Source organism: Chroicocephalus ridibundus, chromosome 2, assembly GCF_963924245.1.
Source record: "Chroicocephalus ridibundus chromosome 2, bChrRid1.1, whole genome shotgun sequence".
Classification (NCBI taxonomy): domain Eukaryota; kingdom Metazoa; phylum Chordata; class Aves; order Charadriiformes; family Laridae; genus Chroicocephalus; species Chroicocephalus ridibundus.
This window is the reverse complement of record NC_086285.1, coordinates 14,675,347-14,697,465: the sequence shown is the minus strand read 5'-3', so window position 1 is coordinate 14,697,465 and position 22,119 is coordinate 14,675,347. Positions and strand designations below refer to the sequence as shown.

Below are 22,119 nucleotides of genomic sequence, written 5' to 3'. Positions count from 1 at the left end.
ATAGATCAGTGGCAATAGAGCAGTGGCAGAGCTGTGAATCAAGTACAAGGTCATTTAAATCCCTGAAAAATGCCCTGCTCCATAAGATTTTCTTCCTCCCTCTTGTCAAGAATAAATAGTTTAGGCTTTCTTTGGCAGGCAGAAAGCCCTCTACTCTTTCTCTTAATGTATTCCCAAGATAAAGTATATTCACTGAAAGGAAAACTTTCAGGCCAAACAGAAAGTGACTTTGTTCAAAGTACCCTCAAATTTCCTGCAACTTACACATTGACTTACACATTTTTCCAAACCGTCTTATTTGTTAGGTAGACAGTTCTTATTATTTCCTTTGTCTTCAAGTCTCTTTGTCCAGCAGTGTCCCTTCCTACTTTTCTGCTGTATCAATTACTCCTTCCATTGGCAATCTTTCCTATAATTGCCTCTTCCAGCCACACCCTTCATGCATGTTTTGGCAAATCAGAGGTTCTGGTTATGCACAGCTTATGAATTTTGAGAAAATAACCCCCCATCACATATAAAGAAACTCTTTGGCTTTTACCATCTTCCCCTTTATATTTTTCTCAAGAGCACCCTCTGAAAAGGTGCCCGCTCAAGAATTTCTTGAGGGCGAAGGTGAAGAGAGAGTGAAGAATTTACAGCTGAATGTTGTACATTTTATAACAGCTAAAATGTCAAACATTTATACAATTGTATATATTTCCCTGTATTCTCTTTTCTCCCTGCCATATGAACAGCCAAGGGACCTGATGTCTACGTAGCACTCACTGATATTTTTTGAAATTTAAGATAAATATTTTTAAAAAATTAATTATTATTGTTCAGTGACACGGGAGGAGAAAGTAGTTTTGCTTAAAAGTTGATGCCATAAAATGGAAGAGTGTGTGAATGTGTCATCTTTTATCAGAAAATGGAGCCTCACGTGTCAGAGAAGAAATACTCAGGAATCTAATCTAACATATAGTCATTGCTATGAATCAATGGCATCGTGATAGTGTGGTGAGGTTTTTTCTCACTGGGAAAGAAAGGTGTATAAACAAAGCCTCGGGGATGTCAAGCAAATACAAAGTGGGTACCAGAGTTGCCCACTCTTCCCTCAGTCCCTGGACCCCGTGCAAGGCCAGGATGGTGGGTTAGGGGCACCTGGGGATGCCCGGCTCCACCAGAGCAGTATTGATTAAGAGATCTGGGTCACTTGAATGGCGAGTGTGTGTCTAGGTCAGAGGGATTAGTAGATAGAAGGAAGGAGCTAGAAGAAATGTTTGATTATCTATTCTTTTTGAGGAAGCACAACCAAATTTCAATTTTGGTTTGGAATCTGGGGATCAGTTTGTTTGTTTTGTGGCTTCTGACTGTTCCGGCAGAAACTTCGAGTGAAATACTTTGGGTTTGTTTTATTTTTGTCAGCACAAAACTTTTCATTTTACCCCTGTTGTATTATCAAGCATGTATTTATCTCTCCAGGACTAACCTATTGTAATGATTTTATCTTAAACCATTGAAGTTGAAAGCACGGCAGAATATTGCTACCTGGCTACCTAGAATTTACACAGATAGCAACAAAATAAATGGTTTGTATTTAGTGGTGTTGACTTGAAGCTATAGAGTCCCTAGTATTTTGAAACCTACTTCAGAGGCTACATCTCTCCTAATGAGACAAAGCCACGGTTATGGATAGCCAAACTGCTTAAACTATCATTCCTCTGGTATTAATATAAATGGGCATTTTCTCAGACATTTTTTTGGGGGGAATTATTGAACATAGAAATTTGCCAGAACAGGTGAATCACAGAACGCATTTCTTCATGCGCTGCTTAAAAAAAAGCACTTCTAGGGAAAAGAGCTGATTATTCTGTTTCTCCATGTGTGATTTGTATATATATATAGAGGGGGAGAACACTGGCAAAGAACAGGAAGTATTTTTTCAGGTGCTTAATACATCACAGAAATAACAAATTGAGGAAATTACTCACATTAGTAAGCTTTTGCATGCTTGGTGCCACATGGTTAACTATGCTTAGTTTTTTATTCCAAAGCAACCACAGAATGAAGTTTACATTGCTCCTTTTGATAACATTACAAAGTTGGCCTTCATTCTCCTTCTCACAGCCTGAGCCTTGCACAATTATTGTCAACGAAGCACTAATGAAACTGTAATCTTTTATTCTGTGTGTTTGGATTGTATCAAAAGCTTCTAATGATGGAAGGTGTTTAGAAATGTCTATGCCTGTTGAATAGGGTTGCATGAAAATGCCCCTTTCAGCAGACAAAAAGAAAGCAATTGGACCACACTGTAGGTACTCCAAAAGCCTCAGCCTTGGCTGGAACATAAATTAGATGCCATCGTTGGGAAGGTGCTCTAGGTATGGATACAGCTGACAGCAACCTTTACAAACCCCATATAAAACCCTCTGTTGTACAAAATGTGCCCCCATTATTAGGCATTTTGAAATAAGTTTTCTTTTTCCTAAGTGATATCAACAGAGCCAGTGATTCAGAGCCAACGGTTTTTAGTTCTAATATTTAGTATTTATTCATGTTGCTTAATTACTGAGGAAATTCCCATTAGAAGGGGAGGCAAAAAACTTGTTACATCATTTTTGTCTAAGCTTCAGCACTCAGAGAATAATTTCTAAAGCTTGTAGTCTATGGTGAGGAGTTCTCTAACATGATATGTTCAGCTCCACCTGCATTTTAAGAAATACTTACTCTTTGGTCAGATTATCATTAAATCTTTCACAGAGTATACAGGGTAAAACTATATGAGCTTTCAGAGGCCATAATGAGTCAAACAATAAATTTTGAGGAAACGGATTTTTTACAAATCCAGGCTAAATTAGAAAAGCATAACATCTACCAAAAACTATGAAAAAAGTTCAGAATATTGACTACTTCATAGCTTGTCCCACAATCTATTAACATTTTAAGCTGATTAGATCTCCCTCTCCCTTCCCCCCTCAATGAAGTAAAATGTCTTATTTTTGACAAGAAAACTTACTAAAATTAAAATTTGGGTTGACCTAAGAGAGGTGTTCTGATTTAGCAATTTAATGGCCAAAGCGAAAATAATAATTTATTCTCATGGCTTTAAAATGTCTCATTTTCGCATTGGTCTCCAATGTTCTATAGAATAGCTCTTTGCCTCATGTGAGATACCTTGTAGCCTAACAAGGAAATAAAAAAAGTAATGCTCAGAATTCATGCTTTAGTTCCATTCCTAACGATAAAGTTCTCCAGATGTGAAATGGAGACAAGCCACTATTTGTACCAGAACTACAATTTCTCATCCAGAGGGACTGACAAGTCTCTCTGTCTGAAATCCCAGATGGCTTCTCTGGAGCTATGACTTGCACTAAGCTTAAACAAGAGGAAAGCAGGAAAAAAGTTTAAATTGCAGAGTTTTTTATTCCCAGAGGAAAAACTGTAATAGAAATAGCAACAATGATAAATTAGATTCTCTTGGTGCCATGTTGGGCATTGGCTGAACATATCCTCTAGAGATGCCAGTTACAGTATTGTATTTACATCATGTCGTACTGCGGAAAGAAGTTCATACAATTTCTTTAGAAACTAATTTTTTTTCAGCATACCTATATATGTTATTGATACCTTTTGCTCAGACATCTTCGCAGCTTAGTCCCTGGTGGGGGCCAACTTGTGAAGGCCTCATTATTAAAGACCACTATGTTTGGAACACTCTTCTTGATCGTTTCTTACCACAATGTCTCTATTCACTACTTGAGAATTCAAGCTTACTTCCAAGCCAGAGTTTTATACGTGTCAGCTAGATTCACTTGAGGGTAGACCTCACTCTCTAGCAGTCTTTCTTACTCCATCCCAGCTTTGCTTTTGCTTCATTTTTGTTATGACATTACTGAAGAGTCTTTGTAACTAGCTCTTCTAAATGGTATGCAAGGTAAATTGTGAAGTATCCCCCATTATACTCCTCTAAAGAGAGGCAGATGGTGTTGCTGCTCCTATGATGGTTTAGTAGGTTTTCCTTCACTTTGATCCCCCCCTGTGCTTTCCCAGGAGTGGAGCAGGAAAAAGAGCTGTGTCTGTCGTATGTCCCGAGGTTGGGTGGTGACTGCTCCTTACAGGTCCCCATATTCTTTGGCTGGCATTGTAGAAATTTCCCCTTGTGGTTTCTATAGTGGTTTCTGTTGTAGGGGAAAACTGTTGCAAAGGGATTAGTGAAGGATTTGTGTGGGATAGGAAGAGGGGAGAATAAACTGGTTTCCTCATCTGACAAAGAGCAGGTCAGGTGCAGTGAAGCAATAGGTTGCAATTTCCAAAAGGAAGGTGGTAGAGAAGGGTGTAGTCTTCTTCTGTGCCTTGAAGCTTCAGAGCAATTCTGTCTTGCCAAAGCGTGATACTCTGAGTTGTGCCTACACAGCATGACTGAGCCCTGACATTCAAAGTTGCTCTGAGCAGGGAGTCTGTCCTTGTTTGATATATTAAATGTTGTGCACTCTGTATTCTTCCATAAATAATTGACCAAGTTTTAAAAGGGAAATACTTTGTGAACCAGCGAAAAAAAAAAAAAAGATATGAAAATACCAGCAAAAAACAAGGAGGAGTTTACTCAAAGTCTGTACAGCTAGGATTTATGAAATGCAGTTAATAATACTATATCATGTAAGAACATGTTGACTGACTGGCCTCCCTGGATCCAAGTAATCTCTTTATATCAGACACTACTGTTTTTGGGGGCCGGGGAGAGTGCCTTTCTGCAGTCAGTGTGAAAAATAAAACATGCCAAATAATTACAGTAATGATGCAAGGAGCTGGGGATGCAACATAAAATTTCATATTAAATCAAAGTGAAAAGTGCCTCTTGGCCTGGCCCGCTAATGCTTTCTGCAACCGTAAAATTTGGCTGCAATTGTGCAATACAATACTGGTGAGAAAATGCAAAGATTATTACCATGCTCTCTTAAAAGACAAATCCTAAAGCTGGACAACCAAAGTATGTAAAGCAATGGCAATTTATTTCCCCAACCAGCAGAGAAACATGAAAGTATAGAAAAAAAACCCAACCTCCCAGACCCCTATGATTATAAAAAGGAGAGAGACATGTTTATGTAAATGGTGGAGAAATCCTAAAATGTTTCACCTGGCAAATGTCCCGAAAGAGGAGGGCCCAGAAACCATTTTTCCTTGTCTGTCTCTTGGCAGGAGGTTTTCTGGCTTTTGTTTTGCACCATGGAGATTATACTTCTTCATTTTAGTGGAGTCCACAAGGCAACCCTGCTGATAAAACCAAACAAATGCCAACCTCATCCTCTTGATGTACCGCACAAGGCGCACACAAATTTGTAATCAGAGTAATGAGTTCAATGTCCCCAAGGTCCCTCTGACCTTTCTATCTCCCTTCTCTGGCCTCTCCTATGGTTCAGACAACTAGAGTCCAAGTTTTCTCCCCTCCCTCATCCTTTTGTAACACACAAAAAATTGCACAAAAAAGTACTGTTATTTTTCCTCCCAAAGCCAATAACATTATAAAATGGACTTAAAAATATAGAAAGCTTGCCTGCTGCTGATCTTTTTTGCCTTTTCTAAACTATGCATGCGCACATAAAGGCATACATGGTGTTTTCTGGACAACAGAGTGATCCTGAAGGACACACAGGTTTTCAGGAAGAGCTTGGTAGCTTCAGGCAGGAATGATCTACAGCTGTACTCCTTCCATCACCTCTTCACTGCCTTGCCTGCAATGACTGTATTGCTGTCTCAGTAAATCTAGACAGTTGATGTAAGTAGACAAAAAAAAGTGTGGTCTTTTTTTTTTCCTGATAAAGCTGAGTAAATTAAAGTTCGTTCTTTATTGAACCATTTAAAATTACAGAAGTCTTAGAGATCTTGTTGCTGGTGGGATTGCTGGCTAAAGACTGTTCCTCTTAACAGTCTTTTTTTTTGCCTTAAACTTGCTATCACTTTGAAAGAAAATACTTGACTATTATCTTGAATATACATCCTCTTGAATTCAGAAGTGCTTGTCAACCTCCCAGTAATACAGTATGGTGTACCTTTTTATCTATACTTGCTTCAACAGTATATGGCTTTATTGAAACATATGGAGCTTATATTTGATAGTGGTTGTGGAGAGGCTTGCGAACCTACTGCGAAAAACTGCTAGTCAGCTAAATACAGTGTACGAAAAATATTGTAGTTTTGTATAGCTAGATATTGCCAGTATAAACACTGAAATGTGCAACTGCTGAATCTCCTCCCTCATTTACTCTGCAGCTCTCACTTGCATAAGTAATATTTGTTGATGTGAACTCTCCAGAGCTACCAGGAATTTGACATGAAAGTTGCTGTAATGAGCTGCTAATGACATGCTTAGCAGAACATTATAAACTGAAGTAATTGGATCATCAGCATTTTGGTTTTATATTATTATCGATAAAGGCTGATTAGAAGAGGAATGTGTTTTTAGTTATTCACATATATGATCTGCAGAGATCAATGTTTATTCTTTTTAGCGTATATACTGGGTTGCCTAATTGTCTTACAGACAAAACTAACCACACTTTAATTTCTCTTATAAGAATAGAAAGGGGCTTTGAGGAAAAAAACAATTGAGAGGACAAAGATGTAGTTGGTCACATCCAGAGAAGAGTGGTCAACAGCTAAGTGTCTGGATGGAGATCAGTGACAAGTGGTGTCCCTCAGGGGTCTGTGTTTTGACAGTCCTGTTTAATATATTCATCAATGACATAGACAGTGGGATCAAGTGCACCCTCAAAAATTCACAGATGACACCAAGCTGAGTGCTGTGGTTGCCATGCCTGAGGGATGGGATATCATCCAGAGGGACCTGAACAGGCTCAAGAAGTAGGTCCACATGTACATTGTGAGGTTCAACAAGGCCAAGTTCAAGATCCTGCACCTGGGTCGGGGGAATCCTTGGATATCAATACAGTCTGGGGGATGAAGGGATTGAGAGCAGCCCTACCAAGAAAGACTTGGGGTTACGGGTGGATGAAAAACTGGACATGAGCTGGCAACGTGCACTTGCAGCGTAGAAAGCCAACCATATCCTGGACAGCAGGTTGAGGTAGGTGATTCTCCCCCTCTACTCCACTCCCATGAGACCTTACCTGGAGTACTGCATCCAGCTGTGGAGCCCTCAGCACAGGAAAGACCTAGACCAGTTGGAGCAGGTCCAGAGGAGGGCCACAAAAATGATCAAAGAGATGGAGCACTGCTCCTATGGGGGTAGGCTGAGAGAGCTGGGGTTGTTTGACCCGAAGAAGAGAAGATTCTGGGAAGACCTTATTGCGGCCTTTCAGTACTTAAAGGGGCTTATCAGAAAGGTGTCTGTTGCGATAGGAAAATGGTTAATGCTTTTAAACTAAAAGAGAAAAGATTTAGACTAGATATAAGGAAGAAAATCTTTACTGCGAGAGAGGTGAAACACTGGCACAGGTTGCCCAGAGAGGTGGTAGATGCCCCATCCCTGGAAACATTCAAGATCAGGTTGGACGGTGCTCTGAGCAACCTGATATAGTTGAAGGTGTCCCTGCTCATTGCAGGGGGGTTTGGACTAGATGACCTTTAAAGGTCCCTTCTAACCCAAACCATTCTCTGATTCTAGTTCAAAAAGACATTTCTGACTGAGCCACTGTCTGTGTCTACATTTGCCTGTAATGTTGCCTTACAAGAACAGATCTGTAAAATGAGATAGAGGGTACAAAGGATCCATGTCCACACCATGGATTTCATGGGGATTTATTTCAAGCCAGTTTTAATCTAAACTGGTGGACTGAATCCCCTTCAGGTGCAATTAGGTGTGATTCTGGAGCATATCTTCACATTTAGTTTTATCCCCAGAGAATCCAGATTGCTCTTGCTGATGAGATCACTCACTGATAGGAACAAATGTCAATGATTTTCAATCATTTGCTTTCAAACACCCTATTCATCTGAACTAAAACAATAATTGGAGACACCCATGAAGGGGCACATAGTATAGCAACACCACATATATACATATGTTGTGTATATAGCAAGACAGAGTATGTTCATACTACACATTTATCCTGTGCCTGACTTTGAACTTATATCCTAATGAGCCTTGTGGCTTACTATGTTTGGATTGGGACACTACCTTTATTTGCTGTCTTCTTGCTGAGATTGAATCTGGTTTGTGAAGGACCTGTGCAATCATTGTTCCAGTAGAGAAGAATGACATCTAACAGATATGTTTCAACCACAGGTTGAAAGACAACTTACCCAACCAAGCAGACACCCATTTCATCTGACAGGCAGCAATTAGCACGTTGCTTCTTAACGGTCAGCTGGTTGCAAGTTTTGTGTGGTGCGCTGTCTGTGCTCCAGGTGGGAGAGAACTCTGGCTCCCTTGTGGGAACGGGCTGCCTTCTGACATCTTACTCTTAGATTTTCCAGTGATGTCCAGGGTCAGAGGAGGCACTAGAGCAAAAGCAAAGGGATTTAGTCAATCGCTCATAAGTGAGGACCTATGCATGTAATTAAATTACAGAAAAAATGTAACAAAAATAAAAGAAAGCTTCCTTGAGACTTCTCTCTCCCTTCTGAATTTTTTTTCAGCACTGGTTAACAGGTCAAAACTGCGAAGGTATCAGTAACTAAAAGGAAAAGCACTCAAAATGTTGGATCTATTTGCAACCACCACTTTCATTTTGACCTTTGACAAATAATCTCAGTTTACTTCTGCTATTACTATTCTATTTATTAATCTTATTTAAAATTGTAACATACCAAACTTTGCTACTTCCTAGCAGAGAACTTTTATGATACAGACTGTATGACAAAAGATGTCGTATGTATATCCACATCTTTTTGCCTCCTACAGAATCTCCCCAATAAAGGTAAAGTGATCCCCAAGTAATAATAGTATAATGGACACAAAGAGTTAAAACATCAGCAAATAATTCAACTTCCCACTAAACATTTGAAGTTATGCCTTATCACAAACTTACGGTGTATTGCTACTATGGAGATTTTTTAATGTAGTAGATGTGATTAATTATTACAGGAAGCTGCAGAATTTTATATGAAGTTTTTGTGGCCTGCTAAATGAAATTAATGTTTTTCTGATTAACGGGTTGCAGTTAATCAGTTGGATAAAACTTCAGGGAGTCTATAAAAGAAAGCTGGATTTGAGAGGGTTTGTGTTAATCATGATGGGAGAACTACAGCTACTGTTCATTTCTATTATAAAAGATGATGACCAGTAATTTAAGAATAATCTGGCTGCTAAAACAGGATAGAAAAAATATGAACTTATGTCTACTATATGATTACCTGAACTTTTCTACTATCTTAAAGCTTTGTAATTCTTGTAAAAACAGAGAAGAACAAAAAAAAAAGGAAAGAAAGCAAAAAAAAGGTTCTGTTAATTGCAGTAATACTCTGGTAGTAGTAGAAAAGTTTAACGTCTATTTGTAAGTGAGACTTCAGCCTACGTACATGATATCATGTTGCTATTCAAATTATGGATGGATTGGAACATCTTAAAAGAAAACTATAATATTAAAACTACCTCCAAAACTGCCTATTGAAAACAAAACTTTCAGAGAAGTTAAATTTATTTGAGGTTCCAATTTTTTTTTCGTGAGGATAGACATGATATTTTCAAAAATACTGCAGAATAATATACAAAAGATTGGTCCTGCACCTAAACACTAAAAACTCATCCAAATATGTTTTTATTTCTATTTTACATTTTTTCCAGGTTTGAGACAATTTGTATTTTAAATCTTACTTTAATCTCAGTTTTCTAAACTAAATGAAAAGTATTTCTGTAGAACTACATAGAGCAGAACATTGTTGCTTTCACAGAACATTGGGCTTCAATATCGCAACACATGTAGGATGATATGCACTCCTCCCATCATAAATCTTGATTATCAAAACAGTTTGTTTTGAGATTGCCTCCAATGACTGAAGCAATCGGATTTATGTCCTTATTTAGAAGTTGAGCTGCGTTATGTGGGGACTACTCCTTTGTGGGTGTTTGTATAAGGCCTGTGCTGGGGACATTTTTGGTTTCTATAAAAGAAAGTCTGCCTTTTAGATCTCTTTCCAATGCCTCTGCCACAGCTTAAGCAGCACATTTGCTTCTCTGTGCTTAGATGTTCAGAGTGATTCATTATTCCACCCATCCAGTTAATTCCCCCAGCTCTGGTTAACTTGGTGAGCTACTTGGTGATAACACCTCTTTAAATTACATTTGTAGGCATGTTATGGAGTCAAACCATTGAAATAGGTCAGTGCTTTACCATTGACTCTGTTTCAAGCTAAGAAACATCTCATTAGTACCTTAATGCTCATTAGCAGGGGTGAACTAGAAAATTTAGATCCTGAATGCTGAGTTGAGGGGCAGTCAGTGATTTAACTGGATGCATGTCAGGAATGATAGGTTTCACTAGGTATTGCTGCTGCGTATCAAAAAATGCCTATAGCAAAAATTCTTAAAGTTCAAAATTCACTAGAATACAGTGAGAGAAGGTTGGTTTTTTCTATTTTTCTATTGGAAAAAGATACTAAATATTGTGTAGAAGTCAAAAGCTTACAAATCAATAATTAGCTTTTGAATCAGTACAAACATGGGGGAAAGCCAGTGGACAGATCAGAAAAAAATTATTATTGTGTTCACTATGAAGAGATAAGTGGTCTGGCTTTACCAGGTTCAATGGATATAGTATATAAGACAATTTAACTATCAAAGAACAAACAGGGTGAATCGGACCTTTTGCAACATAAATAGAACACCAACCTTATTAATCTGGTTGTCATTCTGGAGACTAACATATTCCTCCAAGTTAATAGCAAAATGTAACAATTTAATGTAATAGATCTACACAAAACCCAGTGTTCACTTTTTATCTTCACAAGAAAAAAGCATGGAACATACGATGAGCCAGGAAAAGTCCCAGTGCAATCAAGGAGTGTGTGTCAATACAATGCTGATGTAGTTCAGTTAAACAGGACTGAAAACAGCAATTGTTTTTCACATGGGTATAGTCCGATGTATCCAGATAATGCTTTGCTGGCATCCTCAACTATATTTTGTGATGTTCTCATTTTGGATTTGAGTCTTCCCATTGTGATCTGAATCCCTGACAGACATTGGGAAAAGATGAATGGGACACAAGAAGTGTCGGACAGCTTTTCTAGAGTAAAATCACCTTCATTCAAAACAGATATCAGTTCTTTCTGCTACTGCAAACTTCCTTTATAAAAGCAAAAAACCTCACCTTGACCCCTTCTGCCATAGGTTCCCCCACTGACACTGGAGGCCTTATTGCCTGTCTTCCTTACAAGGCAATTAAAGGCACTGGATTGCAAATAAAGTCAGTTGCTGAATGCTGTAGCAAATCCTCTACTGTCTCTACTAAGACATAGACAGTGCAACACATCAGGAAGGCATTTGTGCTAGAAGGAAGGAAATATGAAACCAGATTCATAGCTGCTGCTACAAGAGAAAATATCTCCCTTTATTGCTAAAGGGACATATGTCCTTCTGTTGTTGGAGAATGTGGCCCATGAAACCGGGTCAGGGGGGTTATGTGGATCCCATGTAACAGGAAGGGTGACCAGAACACATATCCCATGCAAAGTAATTACGTTCTAGAGAAAGCCTGAGAGCATCCCATCACCAAAAGCAGCATTGCCTCTTGGTTAGAACTTCCACACCTTGGCCAGCAATGAACATTTAACTCCTGTTGCCTACCTCAAGGGTGGGTACTCTAATTACTGAGCAAGTGGGTGGGGGAATCTATGAAGGAGGGAACCATTTTTTATGTTGCTGATTAGGGAAATACACTTGAGAACACATCTCCAGTCAGCCTGGTAGCTACTAGTTTGTGAGTTAACAAGATTTGGCAAGTGCCCGGTGTTCAAGAGCATTAGATTTAGTGGTGAACATGTTCAGAAATAGACCTCTAAGCAAAAAGAAGTGTGGTGACAATGTGGGTACCTATGAACATCAGCTCCAATATTAGGCAATTACATCTGAGAACAGGATATTTGATAAACTCCTTTATGAGGTTTGTGGATTTGATTCTAGGTTAACTGCTAGCATTGCATATTTGTTAATGTATAAGCATGTTATACTTAAAGATACATGTAACATATGTAATGCCAGTACTGTATACTATCAATAATACTGTATATAAGGACGTAGATATAGATTTACATGTATAGATACAGAAGCCAAAAAAGGCAGAGATCCAAAGATGATAACCAAGCACATCTGCTCAAATAGTTTGACAAATGTAGATAAGCATGGTGGAAATAATCAAAACAATTTATCTATGTGTCAGCTCATGACTGCATTTGAATCAGACAGTGTATGGGGCAACTGAACTCTAATATTGTCTTTTGTTTCTGCAAAGTAATAGTTTGTTTCAAATCAATCATATTTAACCATTGAAGGGGTATTAGTATGAACAGATGGAGATGTGGGATTAAGAGGCTAGGAAAAAGACTCGATACAGGGAAATTATTATTCTTCTAGTGAACAAATGAGGTTTAACAGCAGTCAAGCTACTTTTATAGCCAGACACAGTGTATTACATTTCAATAAAATTAACATGGAAAGGACAGAAGATTTTTCTTTCTTGCTTGCTTTTTCTTCTTTCTCTTCTTTCGTTTCTCTTCTTCCTAGAGAGGAAATTAACTATTTTCACAAACTAACAGAGGAAATACTGGGCCATTCATAATTTCAGGTAAAAAAAAATATTCAAGGCTGGATGCTTCCCTGACATTGCCTTTCATCACAGAAAGAGAACCGGGTCTAGTACAGGGTAATGTTGTATGGCAGTCTTGGAATAATGATCTTTTCTGGCCTTAGAAGTCCTTGAACTTGCCATCTACAGTATTTTTATTTTCTTCAATTCCCTTATAAGCTAGAACTTCTCGCTCTTTAGTGAAATGGGAGAAAGCCTGAAGAAACTGGGCTTTTTTGACACGAAATTAACACATGGACTTATTTCTGCAGCCCTTGTATGAGATAATCCTTTTTTTAGCCACAGTTCTGAGACAAAATACTCTCTTGTCTAATTGCTAGAATATTTACCCTGGAGATGCTGGTTCAGATTCCCTTGTATGAAATTGAAAATAACCTCAGTTTCACAGTGCAACCAAGCATACTAGCCACTAAGCTAGAGAAATAAAAGAGGAAAATTCACCTTCACAGTTTTTATGAGAGAACAATGGCCAGCCATACTAACTCTTGGTGAATATAGGTGAAGTGGAAATCATTCCTTCAGCTGCAGACAATAACACCTCTTTTCCAAAGATCACCCTGTTTTTATAAGAAACATAAGATTGTTATTGTTTTTTAAATCACCTTTTGTGAATCATATTTTTAGGGCAAAACTACATGGCCAGATAGGTACAGAGAAGCTGCTTTTCTTACTTCCCAATTTGACCAGATATTTGCTGCCTCTAGTACAGGATGTGAACATCTGTCTTAGAGCCATGTTCATCAGAAAGACAGAAATGAGGGGCACTGCTAGATGCTGTCCCTCCTCAGGGTGGGAAGAGGCTGGGTTTTTTCCCATCAGCGTGTATTCACATATGCATCTGCTTAGATATCTAACTGTCCTCAGCCATCACATATGGAAAACCTGTGCTTATTTTGGCATGGTAGACTCCATTCTACCATGATGGCAGAACTTCTAAAAGTTAGATCTTAAAATGTTTTCTATTAAATAGCTATTGGAATTCTATTCCAATTCAATTCTACTAAATAGCTATGGAATTCTTTTGAAGAAGCAGGGTTAGCTTCTCAGTGAAGGGAAAGGGGCTACTCAGTTTCCTCTCAGAAGTGGGATTCTGATAAGCAGCGTGTTTGGGGTCATGGGTGAATGCTCTTCACAGAATAATAATGGGAAGGTATCTGCTACCTTGTGAAAAATTAGGTGTACAACACAGGCTGGGACTAGTTCAGTAAAATTCTAGCCTAGTGTATGTCAGAAATGAGGAAAGGACAGATCTCAGCAGGATTTCTGTAACTTAGCCAGATTTCATTAAACTAATGGATGGATAACTTCTAAGTGATCAATTTAGCCAGTTTGACAAAAGAAATTCATTACCACCTGAAAGCGTAAAATGTCAAAATTTCTACAGGCAATTTAGGTGAAATTCTTTACAACTGTGCAGTCATGCACAAATCAGTGTCCTTGCAGAGGGCCAAACTGTGCTGTTCAAGGGAGGTGTGTGCCAACACAGGGTCTCCAGCTGGACAGTGGAAAGCTCTTCTGATGCTGCAGTCAATTGTTTTCCATCTGGAGCACTGAAGGAAAAGTCAACCTGTTACTGCTTATGTCTCCTGATCAGGATTGACCTGGGGGGGCTGTGACTACATGTTACCCTAAGAGTGAGCTTAAAAATTTGTTCCACACATACCTTCTTTTTCCTGGGATGCCCACGCTAACTAACATTTTCAAAAGTCTTCTTTCTGCTTTAAATCCTTTTCTCCTGAATTTAAGCTGTCAGGAAAGGAAGGTAGTCATGATAGAACATAATTTGCTATTCTTTGGTATTTTTCACAGAAGGAATATATTTTTATAGCATTGTTCTGTGACATATCGCTCCTCCAAACTGCATGTAGAAAAAGAAAAAAAAAGGCTTAGTCTTGTAAAATGTTGATCAGTCTTCTGTGAAGTAGATGAAGCTATCTGTTTGAATGAAGACTGCTTGTAGGGTCTACTGCTGAACATGTATATTCTCTATCTTCAGTTCACAGTTGGACTGCAGAGTAATGGGTACTTCTTGAGTAAAAGACTTTTAAGGATTGAAATGTATCTCAGCGCGGAAAAGACCAGTTAGAACCCCTGAGATTTCCAAAGAAAGAAACCATTTTACTTGCCTCCATTTTCTGGCTTTGAGTATGTATCCTTTCTTAAAGTTAACTTGTTCTAGCAAGCAGTGTTTCTTGCCTGAAAGCAAGCCTTGCTCTGTTTCTAGGGTTACCAGAGGAGTATTTTAAAAAAAAAAAAAAAGTAAAAAGAAAAAAAGTAGCAAACAGACCAGGCCACTAGTCAAAAGTTTCCAGGTCTGTTTTGCAATTCAGAACCCAAGGGCTTTTGATAGGGTCTAAATTTGGCAAAATCAGCTTTCCCATCCCTCTCTAACTTGATTTTTCTGCCCTCTAACTATTTTTACTCCAAGTTTTCCTCTGTCTCTTTGGATATAGAGAAAAGATATATGGATAGGAGTCTGGGAATAGGATAAGAAAAGTAAAACTTCCTGCAAAACTGTAATGTTGTTATGCTGAAGGCAAAACCAAGAACATGACACTGGAAATGAGTATATATCAGCATAAATGTATGGGGACTATATAATCCATTAATTCATATTAAGGAATAGGTCCAGTATGTTATCGAATTCACAGACAAAACAAGAGCTGTGGTCTCATCTGTATTTCTTTAGTGTGCGTGCTGTTTTACTGCCATGCAATGGCATGGAAATGGGTAAGGATCTTATTCCAGTGTGGAAGTAACAAAGCTGATGTCAGCCATCTCAGGTAGTTTCAGCTACAGGTGTTCAGGCTGGTGAGTTTTATACATCTCATTTGTAGGCACCCACTATTTGATTCAAACCAAGTGTAGGAAGCTGAGGAAGGCAGTCACACCATTTCTCGAAGAACTCAGCTGCCTAAGTCAGATATGTAGGCTTCCCTATTCCCTGTGACAGCAATGGAAACAGTTAGAGGCAGTTCAGTATACACAGACATTTAAATCAGGTACCTAACCTAATGCTTAATTTAAACAGCTTTTTTGTAATTCCTGGTGGCACCCACATTATCTTAAAGGAAAACTGACTATCTGACTCTCTTCATTAAAGTGTAAAAATGAAGTTACACAGGATCAATAGTCCCCTTTTGCACTAGATTAGCACTTTGGAGATGTGGTTTTTTGCTGGGCACTCTGGCTTCCTACAGTACTGTAGCATTCAATCTACTATGTAGTAATTGTTGGTTTCTTTAAAAAGGTTGTATTTTTAAAATAATATCATTATTGGCACTGGCATTTAAAAAATCCACCAAGTCTCATGAGATGATTAAAAAAATTATGAAAATTGGATTGGATGGCCACTTGCATAATGTTTCTTTGTCCAGCAGGACTATACTTTGGCTTGACTTGAATATAAAATGTACAGAAATATCTGCAAGGCCTTAGGCTCTTCCATGTGGTTCAAAATGCAAATTAAGATTAAAATCTTCTTTGTGTGCTATCTTTTTATTTTACTGAAAGGATACATTCTGCATTCATAACAAAATGAATGTGTTTCAGAATAAAGTTGGGGGAGTACTTTGTCCCTTCTTAACAGTATGTTGATACTATGTTTTCCACATTGTTTCTACCAATGCTTGGAAAAATTAATTGGAAGAAATACATGTATTTATTGTGTGAAATTGATTTACTACCTGAAAGTTTTCAGACTTCTAAAGAAATGTTATTAACAACTTTTATCTTCATACAAATTTAAAAATAGTTTCAAGTGATGATGTAGATTTATTTAAAAACTTTGCTGACATTATGACTTCTTTAAAAACCTTTGTTTTTTCACTGAAAGATATGCAGGAAATCCATCACTAGTGGATATCTCTATAGGATTCTTGCTTGACTGGAGTCAAGTCTCCAGCTGCTGTGAGATTTAATAACACCCTGGTTATGATATCATCAAATAGCAAAACCTTCTGGACAGCTGGAACAATTTTTAGTCTAATGCTGTAATTAGATACATAGAATTGTCTTCGTACAGAAAATTACTTAAGGCTCAGACAAAATACAATGTACCACTTACTAGCCAAAGGTCAAAGAGCTTGCTTCCAAATCCGCCAGCCTGTTCTTTAGAAGAATTGTCTGGGAACTCTGGGTCCTGGATAGTTTGACTGAAGAGCTCATATGGAAAGACAAAAACTACAGTTTCCAACTGAAATTATTTTTCTTATCATGACACCATATTTATACCATCGGACAGTAGTTCAATGCTTTTCTCCTAGAAGGAGATCTTTACCTTAGTTTGGATCAATTTCATGGCAGATACTTTAAGATACTGCTTTCTTTTTCTGAAAACAAATATAAATATTTCACAAGAAAGTGCATGCAGAAATATAAGCTTGTGAGCTGAATGATTAAAAACACATCTACATGTCTAGGATGATTGTACCCATTTGATATCCAAACTCGCTCACTCCATAAGCTCCATATCAAGTGAATACAGGATGAGGCCCTTGCAAATAGGTCATGATTCTCAAAGACTCTTACTTGGCCAATTTGGTTCATTAGTTATTGAATTATTGATGTTCTTCATATACCCTTGATAAAAGTGTATCGATTCAGACTGATTAAAGGTGCCATTTGGAATGTGAATTCTTTCACGACCAAAATGGTGTTACATAGCACTATTATTGACAAAACTGAATTTGGCACACAGATAAAGATTGAACCAGAAGTCCTTGAATGATTAGAAAGACTGAAACTGTAAAACTTGGCAAAATCTTAATTTTTTTAGGAATTAAATCTGAAAGTGTTTCGTAAAAGAGGGGGATTTAAATCTGTTCTTCTAAGTTCAGAAGAACCTAGCTGCCTATGAAGTTGGCCTGAGTTTTTAACTGCTACATTAATCAGAAAGGAAGCTATTCAAGCTTCTTATGCACTGCAGTATTATTTTTACTTTGTCAATAGCTACTTGAATGAATACAAAATGAGTTAAAGTGATTTGGCTGGGATTCAGTAATGCATGGGAAATACTTAAGATGCAGTCAAGAAGGCTGCAATCAAAATTAATCCAAGTAAAATAAATAGCCATCTCTCTAAGTGGCAGAAAATATAGTAGAATAATGAAGAAAAATATGGGTGCAGAAGATTAAAAGGGGACCCTTGAACTAGACAGCTAATTTCTTTATACAAGGTGTCATACTCAGGCTGCTGAATGAAGACTAAAATTTAGCAGGATTTAAAAAGTGATCGTTGTTTCTCTCTGTATAAAGAAAAAACAACTCCCCCCAAATTAAGAATCAATTTTCTGGAAGATAGAGAACAGGGGGATGGAAGTGAAAGTGGTTGATTTCACAGAAGATGAATCAAAGAATGGTACCAAGAGAGATGATTAATTAAGTTTTGATGGGAGTTAGGTATGTTTCTGAACGACTGCACTGAGGAACAAAGAGAAATGACAAAGTTTAGTATATAAAACACAGAAAACTTTGGACAGATATCCTTTCTTCTAAATTGCACATAGCCTGTTGAATTTGTGACATTGTTTGTAATATGAAGTGCAATATTTAAGGTTCGAGGAGATTCATCAAGTCTTCATCAATTCTTCATCAACCTCTTAAATCCACTCTATCTCCCACATTGTATCCCATCATTGAGATGATGACAGATTCCCATGTAAACCCTGCCTTATTTACACCACCTGGTGCCAGAGAAAATGTTTCTGAGAGACTGACTGACTGACTGGGAATAGAGGGTGCCCCTAAACATTAAAGGGAGAGTTTGTATATAGATATGAAGCTGGACATCCTGGGTGGAAAACTCTGTGCCATAAAACCTAAGTATCATGGTTTGTTATCTGACAGCTGCATAATATCCCAGCAGCTTTTTCCCTCCCAACCTACCAGCTGTCCAACTAAAAATGGAAAAGATTCGTGTTCCCCAAAGACTAGATGATTGGCAGGCAATCCAGGAAGGAGTAGTAGGGCCCCACTGTGACTCTGGCATCTCTAAAGCAATGAGAAAGAAAGTGGTGAGATCACAGGGATACTCACTCTGCTGGGATAAGGGCGATTTCTCTTACCCAAAAGGTTGAGCTATTCATGCCCATGGTAGAGAGCTGGGCTGTGATTTCTATTGAAATTAAAGAAGAAATGCACTACCCCAAAAGGTATATAATTTTCTGATTTGTACCCCAGAGATACATGGTATAGTGGATTATATATGTTCACTATATAGCAAACAATCAGATATCACTTTGACACAGTGTATGTGTGTATTAGTTTCAGGAGGGTAAAAATATAAACTCACTGGAGTCTCTGATTTCCCTAGGTAATAAAGTTATTCGGAGAATATTAGTTGACAGCTACACCCACTTGCAGTCATCAATTCTGCAAGGGCTGGTATGGAAGTTTAAAATGCCAGTATTCATCTCTTTCTCTCCCCTAAGTCTTCATTATAATGTATCTCACTATTTTTTAGAAACTTTCAGTCTACTTTTTGGCAGATGTGACAGGCGGCTGTAACATTGATACCATCAGTGCTGTTCATCCTACTTCTTCTCACAATGATTCTTAGCACATATTAATTAACAGAAATAGGAAAGGTGCAATCAATTTATTTAATGCAGTTAATTAAAAAGAACTTGTAAGCTGCCATCAGATAAAATTTGGCTTGTGCAATTGCAATTCTACGAATTTTAATGAAAATCTTTTCATTTTTTTTTAACATAAATGTGCTTCTTTCATTAACCAAAATATTTTAGGGCACATAGGAGGGAAGCTTGAAAAAATCTTAAATGGCTTAGCAAAATATAAAGACACCCTGTAAAGGCAGGAGTTATGTTTTTCAAAGCTCGGTGTTAGGTAGAGGGAGGAGCAAGGAGGGAGAAAAGGCTTTGAATGCATGTAAGAACTGGGTTGCCTTTTCCTTACATTTGCTTACCTATTAGTAATATTAGTAACATTTTAAAATATGATTTATAAGATATACTTATGAAATGTTACTTACCATATGCACAAATATGCCACAAGGTAATTAAATCACATGCGTAATTTAAAATAATTGAGCTAAGTACAGCTGGAAAGTTCAGTGGGACTAGTAATGAAATCCGTAGCATAGTATTTAATTACCTCCTTGTGCGATCCAGCAGAAAAAATTTGGCCTTACAAAGTGATCTAAAGGTCAGGAGATTCAGTCTGCATTAGATCAAAGACAGTTGCAGGCAGATCAAGAAACACAGCTAAAATATGGAGGTAGTTTATTAAAATGAATGCTTTAGCTAATCTTGTGTGGTAGGGCTAGAAGAGGGAGAAAGATGTTTCTTAATGGAATCAGAGACCATTTGAGAGCTTTGCAGTTCACTTTCTATCCACCTAAAAGGGAGAACACCTCGGACGGTGTGTTTGTCACAAGAGCTGCTTGAGATTTCTGTTCATTTCTCTGTTGGAAAAAATATTTTGAAAAAATCTAGGTCCTGTTAAAAAGACTCTTGTTTTGAAATTTAAGATTTTTTGTCATTGGAATGGTCGGAACTGAAGCGGTGCATTTAAAAATAAGAACAAAAACCCTCTCCATCGATTAAGTTAAGAGGAGAAGACATGAACAGTAGCGAATATTTTCTTAAGTTCTGAATTTGATGTCAATGCTGAATGGAGATTGTCCCAAATTTAAGAAAAATATTGAGTGGTTCTTGCTTCCTGCAGGGATAGCAGCTTCCAAGATTCCTACCCATTTGCAGAGCACTGCATTAACATGTCCTGTTGGATACCAGACCTTTATCTTCCCAGTTGTGGCAACTTCTCTGTTTTGTGACAGTTAGCCCATAAATTTCTCGGTGTCAATGAAGGAGCAATGACTTGGCTGAAAAACATGACTTCATTTATTTCTTGTTATCCAGTGGAGAGTCTGCATGTTACAAACTGGAGGCCAATATCTTTTTCATCAAGGAAATATGTTCTGTAACATGTCTTATACTATTCTCATTACCTCTTTTCTACCATGATCTTTGTTTTGCTTATTCCAAGCTTCAGCCTGTTCATGTTCAACTTCTATGATCCTCATAGAAAAGTTATGAATAAGGATAATCATCACAGAAAAGTTATGGATTTTTGCAGTTCACTGATATAATCAGGCAAAACTAAGGAAAATAAATTTCTCTCCTATATACTTCAGCACATTCTTAAAAGGCAAAAATTCTGTAATTGAAATGGCACTTGTATTGTCCAGAGGAAAAGACAACAGAGGCATTTATGTATTGTTTTATCTCTACTAGTGTCTCTACCTGCCAATTGTGTAATAGTTTCAAAACATGCAATGGATTTGAAACCATCATAAATAGAATTTCCACATACTTTTATAGTACTTAATTGTAAATACATTTTTCATTTTAAAATCACAAAGGAAAAAAAGAAGACTGCTTTCCGGCACCACACAAAATATTCTTCAGTTCATGACAATTACTTGTACCCAGTTTGTACAGAGTGTTAGCGTAGTGGTTCAGGAAGAATTTTAGAAACAATTGACAGAAGACAGAAAATGTATTTAAGTTCCCATAAAAATGTACTGTCTGATAAAATTGTAACAGAAATCTGGAAAGAAATTAGTACAGTTGTTATGGCAGAAGTAGAACAAAATCATGGACATAGATGAGAAGAGTTTGATTTTTTTTTGCTGTAAAAAGCATAAGAAATGAATTCAGATGAAGACGTACACTAGATATTTCAGAAGTGAGGAAATACTGTTTTTCAATGGAGTAATTCTGAAAAGTGAAAGGCAAGTGAGAAGAAGGTGGAGATGGTGAAGTGTAAATTATGAATTCACGAGTGGAAGGAGAGGGAAAATAAGATTAGATGATATCAGCTTTGTTTTCTTCTCTAAATTTTAAATGTGAAATTACTACTGAAATGTATCGATAAAATATATCAAAATTTTTACTGGATGCTTACTTTGACTTCTGTGAAAGGGAAGTTTCTAAAATCACCAGTGTTACCAGTTTCTTTGGAACTGCTTGCTATAACTACATGTGTGTAAGCGGGTTCCTGTGGGATGAACATGTTTGCATGTATGTACATAAATACTACATTGCCATAGTGTGTGCATCAGTTTAATGGTACTGAATTTAGTAGAGCTAAGCTGGTTTATAACAGCTGAGAACATGGTCCATATATACTTTGTGCAATTATGATGTCTGTAATAACATAGTCTACTTTAGGCATGTTTTAGCTTAGTAAACAAAGCTATGAAAGTAAATGCAAAAGCGTATCACCATCGCAGGCTTGGAACTACTGAAGGACTGTTTTATTCTTTGCATCATAAATATCTCTTATATACTAAGCTAATCCCTTTGGACTGATGCAGTGTGGCAAAAGAAAAGGACCTTGTTGTATTTAGTCTAAAA

At 37.5% G+C, this 22,119-nt stretch overlaps 1 long non-coding RNA gene across 2 annotated transcripts in view; it reads right to left on the bottom strand.

Annotated features, from left to right (window-relative positions):
- The window catches only part of LOC134510569 (uncharacterized), a 62,862-nt gene that overhangs the window by 6,171 nt on the left and 34,572 nt on the right, over positions 1–22,119 (bottom strand). The window contains exons 3-4 of one of the 2 annotated variants that reach the window (XR_010069660.1): positions 8,239–8,436; positions 5,114–5,250 (exon numbers count right to left, since the gene is read on the bottom strand). This is a non-coding gene — a long non-coding RNA (uncharacterized LOC134510569). The remainder of the gene's footprint in view (positions 1–5,113; positions 5,251–8,238; positions 8,437–22,119) is intronic. The other variant, XR_010069661.1, reaches the window with a different exon arrangement.